This window comes from Episyrphus balteatus, chromosome 2, assembly GCF_945859705.1.
Source record: "Episyrphus balteatus chromosome 2, idEpiBalt1.1, whole genome shotgun sequence".
NCBI classification, from domain to species: domain Eukaryota; kingdom Metazoa; phylum Arthropoda; class Insecta; order Diptera; family Syrphidae; genus Episyrphus; species Episyrphus balteatus.
The window spans coordinates 32,152,124-32,161,927 of record NC_079135.1 but is presented as its reverse complement, the minus strand read 5'-3'; positions in this window follow the sequence as shown (position 1 = coordinate 32,161,927).

The window sequence follows — 9,804 nt, the reverse complement described above, 5'->3', positions numbered from 1 at the left end:
GGTCAAAGTATGCAAAATTCCAAATCCCATAAAATCAAAACTACGCATCCAAAACTTATAAAAGACACATTTTTGTACTCTGCTATTCACTCCTTATCGCATTGGAAAGAGTTTGGACGTAAAAAAGTTCACCTTAAAAAAATATGATAAAAATTCGGAATTTTTTACAAAAATGGCCATAACTCCGTTAATATGAGTCTTTTTGGGGTCAAAGTATGCAAAATTCCAAATCCCATAAAATCAAAACTACGCATCCAAAACTTATAAAAGACACATTTTTGTACTCTGCTATTCACTCCTTATCGCATTGCAAAGAGTTTGGACGTAAAAAAGTTCACCTTAAAAAAATATGATAAAAATTCAGAATTTTTTACAAAAATGGCCATAACTCCGTTAATATGAGTCTTTTTGGGGTCAAAGTATGCAAAATTCCAAATCCCATAAAATCAAAACTACGCATCCAAAACTTATAAAAGACACATTTTTGTACTCTGCTATTCACTCCTTATCGCATTGCAAAGAGTTTGGACGTAAAAAAGTTCACCTTAAAAAAATATGATAAAAATTCAGAATTTTTTACAAAAATGGCCATAACTCCGTTAATATGAGTCTTTTTGGGGTCAAAGTATGCAAAATTCCAAATCCCATAAAATCAAAACTACGCATCCAAAACTAATAAAAGACACATTTTTGTACTCTGCTATTCACTCCTTATCGCATTGCAAAGAGTTTGGACGTAAAAAAGTTCACCTTAAAAAAATATGATAAAAATTCGGAATTTGCTACAAAAATGGCCATAACTCCGTTAATATGAGTCTTTTTGGGGTCAAAGTATGCAAAATTCCAAATCCCATAAAATCAAAACTACGCATCCAAAACTAATAAAAGATACATTTTTGTACTCTGCTATTCACTCCTTATCGCATTGCAAAGAGTTTGGACGTAAAAAAGTTCACCTTAAAAAAATATGATAAAAATTCAGAATTTTTTACAAAAATGGCCATAACTCCGTTAATATGAGTCTTTTTGGGGTCAAAGTATGCAAAATTCCAAATCCCATAAAATCAAAACTACGCATCCAAAACTAATAAAAGATACATTTTTGTACTCTGCTATTCACTCCTTATCGCATTGCAAAGAGTTTGGACGTAAAAAAGTTCACCTTAAAAAAATATGATAAAAATTCGGAATTTTTTACAAAAATAGCCATAACTCCGTTAATATGAGTCTTTTTGGGGTCAAAGTATGCAAAATTCCAAATGCCATAAAATCAAAACTACGCATCCAAAACTAATAAAAGATACATTTTTGTACTCTGCTATTCACTCCTTATCGCATTGCAAAGAGTTTGGACGTAAAAAAGTTCACCTTAAAAAAATATGATAAAAATTCGGAATTTTTTACAAAAATGGCCATAAAACCGTTAATATGAGTCTTTTTGGGGTCAAAGTATGCAAAATTCCAAATGCCATAAAATCAAAACTACGCATCCAAAACTAATGAAAGATACATTTTTGTACTCTGCTATTCACTCCTTATCGCATTGCAAAGAGTTTGGACGTAAAAAAGTTCACTTTAAAAAAATATGATAAAAATTCGGAATTTTTTACAAAAATGGCCATAAATCCGTTAATATGAGTCTTTTTGGGGTCAAATTATGCAAAATTCCAAATCCCATAAAATCAAAACTACGCATCCAAAACTTATAAAAGACACATTTTTGTACTCTGCTATTCACTCCTTATCGCATTGCAAAGAGTTTGGACGTAAAAAAGTTCACCTTAAAAAAATATGATAAAAATTCAGAATTTTTTACAAAAATGGCCATAACTCCGTTAATATGAGTCTTTTTGGGGTCAAAGTATGCAAAATTCCAAATCCCATAAAATCAAAACTACGCATCCAAAACTTATAAAAGACACATTTTTGTACTCTGCTATTCACTCCTTATCGCATTGCAAAGAGTTTGGACGTAAAAAAGTTCACCTTAAAAAAATATGATAAAAATTCGGAATTTTTTACAAAAATGGCCATAAATCCGTTAATATGAGTCTTTTTGGGGTCAAAGTATGCAAAATTCCAAATCCCATAAAATCAAAACTACGCATCCAAAACTTATAAAAGACACATTTTTGTACTCTGCTATTCACTCCTTATCGCATTGCAAAGAGTTTGGACGTAAAAAAGTTCACCTTAAAAAAATATGATAAAAATTCAGAATTTTTTACAAAAATGGCCATAACTCCGTTAATATGAGTCTTTTTGGGGTCAAAGTATGCAAAATTCCAAATCCCATAAAATCAAAACTACGCATCCAAAACTAATAAAAGATACATTTTTGTACTCTGCTATTCACTCCTTATCGCATTGCAAAGAGTTTGGACGTAAAAAAGTTCACCTTAAAAAAATATGATAAAAATTCGGAATTTTTTACAAAAATAGCCATAACTCCGTTAATATGAGTCTTTTTGGGGTCAAAGTATGCAAAATTCCAAATGCCATAAAATCAAAACTACGCATCCAAAACTAATAAAAGATACATTTTTGTACTCTGGTATTCACTCCTTATCGCATTGCAAAGAGATTGGACGTAAAAAAGTTCACCTTAAAAAAATATGATACAAATTCGGAATTTTCTACAAAAATGGCCATAACTCCGTTAATATGAGTCTTTTTGGGGTCAAAGTATGCAAAATTCCAAATGCCATAAAATCAAAACTACGCATCCAAAACTAATAAAAGATACATTTTTGTACTCTGCTATTCACTCCTTATCGCATTGCAAAGAGTTTGGACGTAAAAAAGTTCACTTTAAAAAAATATGATAAAAATTCGGAATTTTTTACAAAAATGGCCATAACTCCGTTAATATGAGTCTTTTTGGGGTCAAAGTATGCAAAATTCCAAATGCCATAAAATCAAAACTACGCATCCAAAACTTATAAAAGATACATTTTTGTACTCTGCTATTCACTCCTTATCGCATTGCAAAGAGTTTGGACGTAAAAAAGTTCACTTTAAAAAAATATGATAAAAATTCGGAATTTTTTACAAAAATGGCCATAACTCCGTTAATATGAGTTTTTTTGGGGTCAAAGTATGCAAAATTCCAAATCCCATAAAATCAAAACTACGCATCCAAAACTAATAAAAGATACATTTTTGTACTCTGCTATTCACTCCTTATCGCATTGCAAAGAGTTTGGACGTAAAAAAGTTCACCTTAAAAAAATATGATAAAAATTCGGAATTTTTTTACAAAAATGGCCATAACTCCGATAATATGAGTCTTTTTGGGGTCAAAGTATGCAAAATTCCAAATCCCATAAAATCAAAACTACGCATCCAAAACTTATAAAAGATACTCTGCTATTCACTCCTTATCGCATTGCAAAGAGTTTGGACGTAAAAAAGTTCACCTTAAAAAAATATGATAAAATTTCGGAATTTTTTACAAAAATGGCCATAACTCCGTTAATTTGAGTCTTTTTGGGGTCAAAGTATGCAAAATTCCAAATCCCATAAAATCAAAACTACGCATCCAAAACTTATAAAAGATACATTTTTGTACTCTGCTATTCACTCCTTATCGCATTGCAAAGAGTTTGGACGTAAAAAAGTTCACCTTAAAAAAATATGATAAAAATTCGGAATTTTTTACAAAAATGGCCATAACTCCGTTAATATGAGTCTTTTTGGGGTCAAAGTATGCAAAATTCCAAATCCCATAAAATCAAAACTACGCATCCAAAACTAATAAAAGATACATTTTTGAACTCTGCTATTCACTCCTTATCGCATTGCAAAGAGATTGGACGTAAAAAAGTTCACCTTAAAAAAATATGAGAAAAATTCGGAATTTTTTTACAAAAATGGCCATAACTCCGTTAATATGAGTCTTTTTGGGGTCAAAGTATGCAAAATTCCAAATCCCATAAAATCAAAACTACGCATCCAAAACTTATAAAAGATACATTTTTGTACTCTGCTATTCACTCCTTATCGCATTGCAAAGAGTTTGGACGTAAAAAAGTTCACCTTAAAAAAATATGATAAGAATTCGGAATTTTTTACAAAAATGGCCATAACTCCGTTAATATGAGTCTTTTTGGGGTCAAAGTATGCAAAATTCCAAATCCCATAAAATCAAAACTACGCATCCAAAACTTATAAAAGATACATTTTTGTACTCTGCTATTCACTCCTTATCGCATTGCAAATAGTTTGGACGTAAAAAAGTTCACCTTAAAAAAATATGATAAGAATTCGGAATTTTTTACAAAAATGGCCATAACTCCGTTAATATGAGTCTTTTTGGGGTCAAAGTATGCAAAATTCCAAATCCCATAAAATCAAAACTACGCATCCAAAACTTATAAAAGATACATTTTTGTACTCTGCTATTCACTCCTTATCGCATTAGAAAGAGTTTGGACGTAAAAAAGTTCACCTTAAATAAATATGATAAAAATTCGGAATTTTTTACAAAAATGGCCGTAACTCCGTTAATGTGAGTCTTTTTGGGGTCAAAGTATGCAAAATTCCAAATCCCATAAAATCAAAACTACGCATCCAAAAATAATGAAAGATACATTTTCGTACTCTGCTATTCACTCCTTATCGCATTGCAAAGAGTTTGGACGTAAAAAAGTTCACCTTAAAAAAATATGATAAGAATTCGGAATTTTTTACAAAAATGGCCATAACTCCGTTAATATGAGTCTTTTTGGGGTCAAAGTATGCAAAATTCCAAATCCCATAAAATCAAAACTACGCATCCAAAACTTATAAAAGATACATTTTTGTACTCTGCTATTCACTCCTTATCGCATTGCAAATAGTTTGGACGTAAAAAAGTTCACCTTAAAAAAATATGATAAAAATTCGGAATTTTTTACAAAAATGGCCATAACTCCGTTAATATGAGTCTTTTTGGGGTCAAAGTATGCAAAATTCCAAATCCCATAAAATCAAAACTACGCATCCAAAACTTATAAAAGATACATTTTTGTACTCTGCTATTCACTCCTTATCGCATTGCAAAGAGTTTGGACGTAAAAAAGTTCACCTTAAAAAAATATGATAAAAATTCGGAATTTTTTACAAAAATGGCCATAACTCCGTTAATATGAGTCTTTTTGGGGTCAAAGTATGCAAAATTCCAAATCCCATAAAATCAAAACTACGCATCCAAAACTTATAAAAGATACATTTTTGTACTCTGCTATTCACTCCTTATCGCATTGCAAAGAGTTTGGACGTAAAAAAGTTCACCTTAAAAAAATATGATAAAAATTCGGAATTTTTTTACAAAAATGGCCATAACTCCGTTAATATGAGTCTTTTTGGGGTCAAAGTATGCAAAATTCCAAATCCCATAAAATCAAAACTACGCATCCAAAACTTATAAAAGATACATTTTTGTACTCTGCTATTCACTCCTTATCGTAAAAAAGTTCACCTTAAAAAAATATGATAAAAATTCGGAATTTTTTACAAAAATGGCCATAACTCCGTTAATATGAGTCTTTTTGGGGTCAAAGTATGCAAAATTCCAAATGCCATAAAATCAAAACTACGCATCCAAAACTTATAAAAGATACATTTTTGTACTCTGCTATTCACTCCTTATCGCATTGCAAAGAGTTTGGACGTAAAAAAGTTCACCTTAAAAAAATATGATAAAAATTCGGAATTTTTTACAAAAATGGCCATAACTCCGTTAATATGAGTCTTTTTGGGGTCAAAGTATGCAAAATTCCAAATGCCATAAAATCAAAACTACGCATCCAAAACTTATAAAAGATACATTTTTGTACTCTGCTATTCACTCCTTATCGCATTGCAAAGAGTTTGGACGTAAAAAAGTTCACCTTAAAAAAATATGATAAAAATTCGGAATTTTTTACAAAAATGGCCATAACTCCGTTAATATGAGTCTTTTTGGGGTCAAAGTATGCAAAATTCCAAATCCCATAAAATCAAAACTACGCATCCAAAACTTATAAAAGATACATTTTTGTACTCTGCTATTCACTCCTTATCGCATTGCAAAGAGTTTGGACGTAAAAAAGTTCACCTTAAAAAAATATGATAAAAATTCGGAATTTTTTACAAAAATGGCCATAACTCCGTTAATATAAGTCTTTTTGGGGTCAAAGTATGCAAAATTCCAAATGCCATAAAATCAAAACTACGCATCCAAAACTTATAAAAGATACATTTTTGTACTCTGCTATTCACTCCTTATCGCATTGCAAAGAGTTTGGACGTACAAAAAGTTCACCTTAAAAAAATATGATAAAAATTCGGAATTTTTTACAAAAATGGCCATAACTCCGTTAATATGAGTCTTTTTGGGGTCAAAGTATGCAAAATTCCAAATGCCATAAAATCAAAACTACGCATCCAAAACTTATAAAAGATACATTTTTGTACTCTGCTATTCACTCCTTATCGCATTGCAAAGAGTTTGGACGTACAAAAAGTTCACCTTAAAAAAATATGATAAAAATTCGGAATTTTTTACAAAAATGGCCATAACTCCGTTAATATGAGTCTTTTTGGGGTCAAAGTATGCAAAATTCCAAATGCCATAAAATCAAAACTACGCATCCAAAACTAATGAAAGATACATTTTTGTACTCTGTTATTCACTCCTTATCGCATTGCAAAGAGTTTGGACGTAAAAAAGTTCACCTTAAAAAAATATGATACAAATTCGGAATTTTTTACAAAAATGGCCATAACTCCGTAAATATGAGTCTTTTTGGGGTCAAAGTATGCAAAATTCCAAATGCCATAAAATCAAAACTACGCATCCAAAACTTATAAAAGATACATTTTTGTACTCTGCTATTCACTCCTTATCGCATTGCAAAGAGTTTGGACGTAAAAAAGTTCACCTTAAAAAAATATGATACAAATTCGGAATTTTTTACAAAAATGGCCATAACTCCGTTAATATGAGTCTTTTTGGGGTCAAAGTATGCAAAATTCCAAATCCCATAAAATCAAAACTACGCATCCAAAACTTATAAAAGATACATTTTTGTACTCTGCTATTCACTCCTTATCGCATTGCAAAGAGTTTGGACGTAAAAAAGTTCACCTTAAAAAAATATGATACAAATTCGGAATTTTTTACAAAAATGGCCATAACTCCGTTAATATGAGTCTTTTTGGGGTCAAAGTATGCAAAATTCCAAATGCCATAAAATCAAAACTACGCATCCAAAACTAATGAAAGATACATTTTTGTACTCTGCTATTCACTCCTTATCGCATTGCAAAGAGTTTGGACGTAAAAAAGTTCACCTTAAAAAAATATGATAAAAATTCGGAATTTTTTACAAAAATGGCCATAACTCCGTCAATATGAGTCGTTTCACCTTAAAAAAATATGATAAAAATTCGGAATTTTTTACAAAAATGGCCATAACTCCGTTAATATGAGTCTTTTTGGGGTCAAAGTATGCAAAATTCCAAATGCCATAAAATCAAAACTACGCATCCAAAACTTATAAAAGATACATTTTTGTACTCTGCTATTCACTCCTTATCGCATTGCAAAGAGTTTGGACGTAAAAAAGTTCACCTTAAAAAAATATGATAAAAATTCGGAATTTTTTACAAAAATGGCCATAACTCCGTTAATATGAGTCTTTTTGGGGTCAAAGTATGCAAAATTCCAAATGCCATAAAATCAAAACTACGCATCCAAAACTTATAAAAGATACATTTTTGTACTCTGCTATTCACTCCTTATCGCATTGCAAAGAGTTTGGACGTAAAAAAGTTCACCTTAAAAAAATATGATAAAAATTCGGAATTTTTTACAAAAATGGCCATAACTCCGTTAATATGAGTCTTTTTGGGGTCAAAGTATGCAAAATTCCAAATGCCATAAAATCAAAACTACGCATCCAAAACTAATAAAAGATACATTTTTGTACTCTGCTATTCACTCCTTATCGCATTGCAAAGAGTTTGGACGTAAAAAAGTTCACCTTAAAAAAATATGATACAAATTCGGAATTTTTTACAAAAATGGCCATAACTCCGTTAATATGAGTCTTTTTGGGGTCAAAGTATGCAAAATTCCAAATGCCATAAAATCAAAACTACGCATCCAAAACTAATAAAAGATACATTTTTGTACTCTGCTATTCACTCCTTATCGCATTGCAAAGAGTTTGGACGTAAAAAAGTTCACCTTAAAAAAATATGATACAAATTCGGAATTTTTTACAAAAATGGCCATAACTCCGTTAATATGAGTCTTTTTGGGGTCAAAGTATGCAAAATTCCAAATGCCATAAAATCAAAACTACGCATCCAAAACTAATAAAAGATACATTTTTGTACTCTGCTATTCACTCCTTATCGCATTGCAAAGAGTTTGGACGTAAAAAAGTTCACCTTAAAAAAATATGATACAAATTCGGAATTTTTTACAAAAATGGCCATAACTCCGTTAATATGAGTCTTTTTGGGGTCAAAGTATGCAAAATTCCAAATGCCATAAAATCAAAACTACGCATCCAAAACTTATAAAAGATACATTTTTGTACTCTGCTATTCACTCCTTATCGCATTGCAAAGAGTTTGGACGTAAAAAAGTTCACCTTAAAAAAATATGATAAAAATTCGGAATTTTTTACAAAAATGGCCATAACTCCGTTAATATGAGTCTTTTTGGGGTCAAAGTATGCAAAATTCCAAATGCCATAAAATCAAAACTACGCATCCAAAACTTATAAAAGATACATTTTTGTACTCTGCTATTCACTCCTTATCGCATTGCAAAGAGTTTGGACGTAAAAAAGTTCACCTTAAAAAAATATGATAAAAATTCGGAATTTTTTACAAAAATGGCCATAACTCCGTTAATATGAGTCTTTTTGGGGTCAAAGTATGCAAAATTCCAAATTGCATAAAATCAAAACTACGCATCCAAAACTAATAAAAGATACATTTTTGTACTCTGTTATTCACTCCTTATCGCATTGCAAAGAGTTTGGACGTACAAAAAGTTCACCTTAAAAAAATATGATAAAAATTCGGAATTTTTTACAAAAATGGCCATAACTCCGTTAATATGAGTCTTTTTGGGGTCAAAGTATGCAAAATTCCAAATGCCATAAAATCAAAACTACGCATCCAAAACTTATAAAAGATACATTTTTGTACTCTGCTATTCACTCCTTATCGCATTGCAAAGAGTTTGGACGTAAAAAAGTTCACCTTAAAAAAATATGATAAAAATTCGGAATTTTTTACAAAAATGGCCATAACTCCGTTAATATGAGTCTTTTTGGGGTCAAAGTATGCAAAATTCCAAATGCCATAAAATCAAAACTACGCATCCAAAACTTATGAAAGATACATTTTTGTACTCTGCTATTCACTCCTTATCGCATTGCAAAGAGTTTGGACGTAAAAAAGTTCACCTTAAAAAAATATGATAAAAATTCGGAATTTTTTACAAAAATGGCCATAACTCCGTCAATATGAGTCGTTTCACCTTAAAAAAATATGATAAAAATTCGGAATTTTTTACAAAAATGGCCATAACTCCGTTAATATGAGTCTTTTTGGGGTCAAAGTATGCAAAATTCCAAATGCCATAAAATCAAAACTACGCATCCAAAACTTATAAAAGATACATTTTTGTACTCTGCTATTCACTCCTTATCGCATTGCAAAGAGTTTGGACGTAAAAAAGTTCACCTTAAAAAAATATGATAAAAATTCGGAATTTTTTACAAAAATGGCCATAACTCCGTTAATATGAGTCTTTTT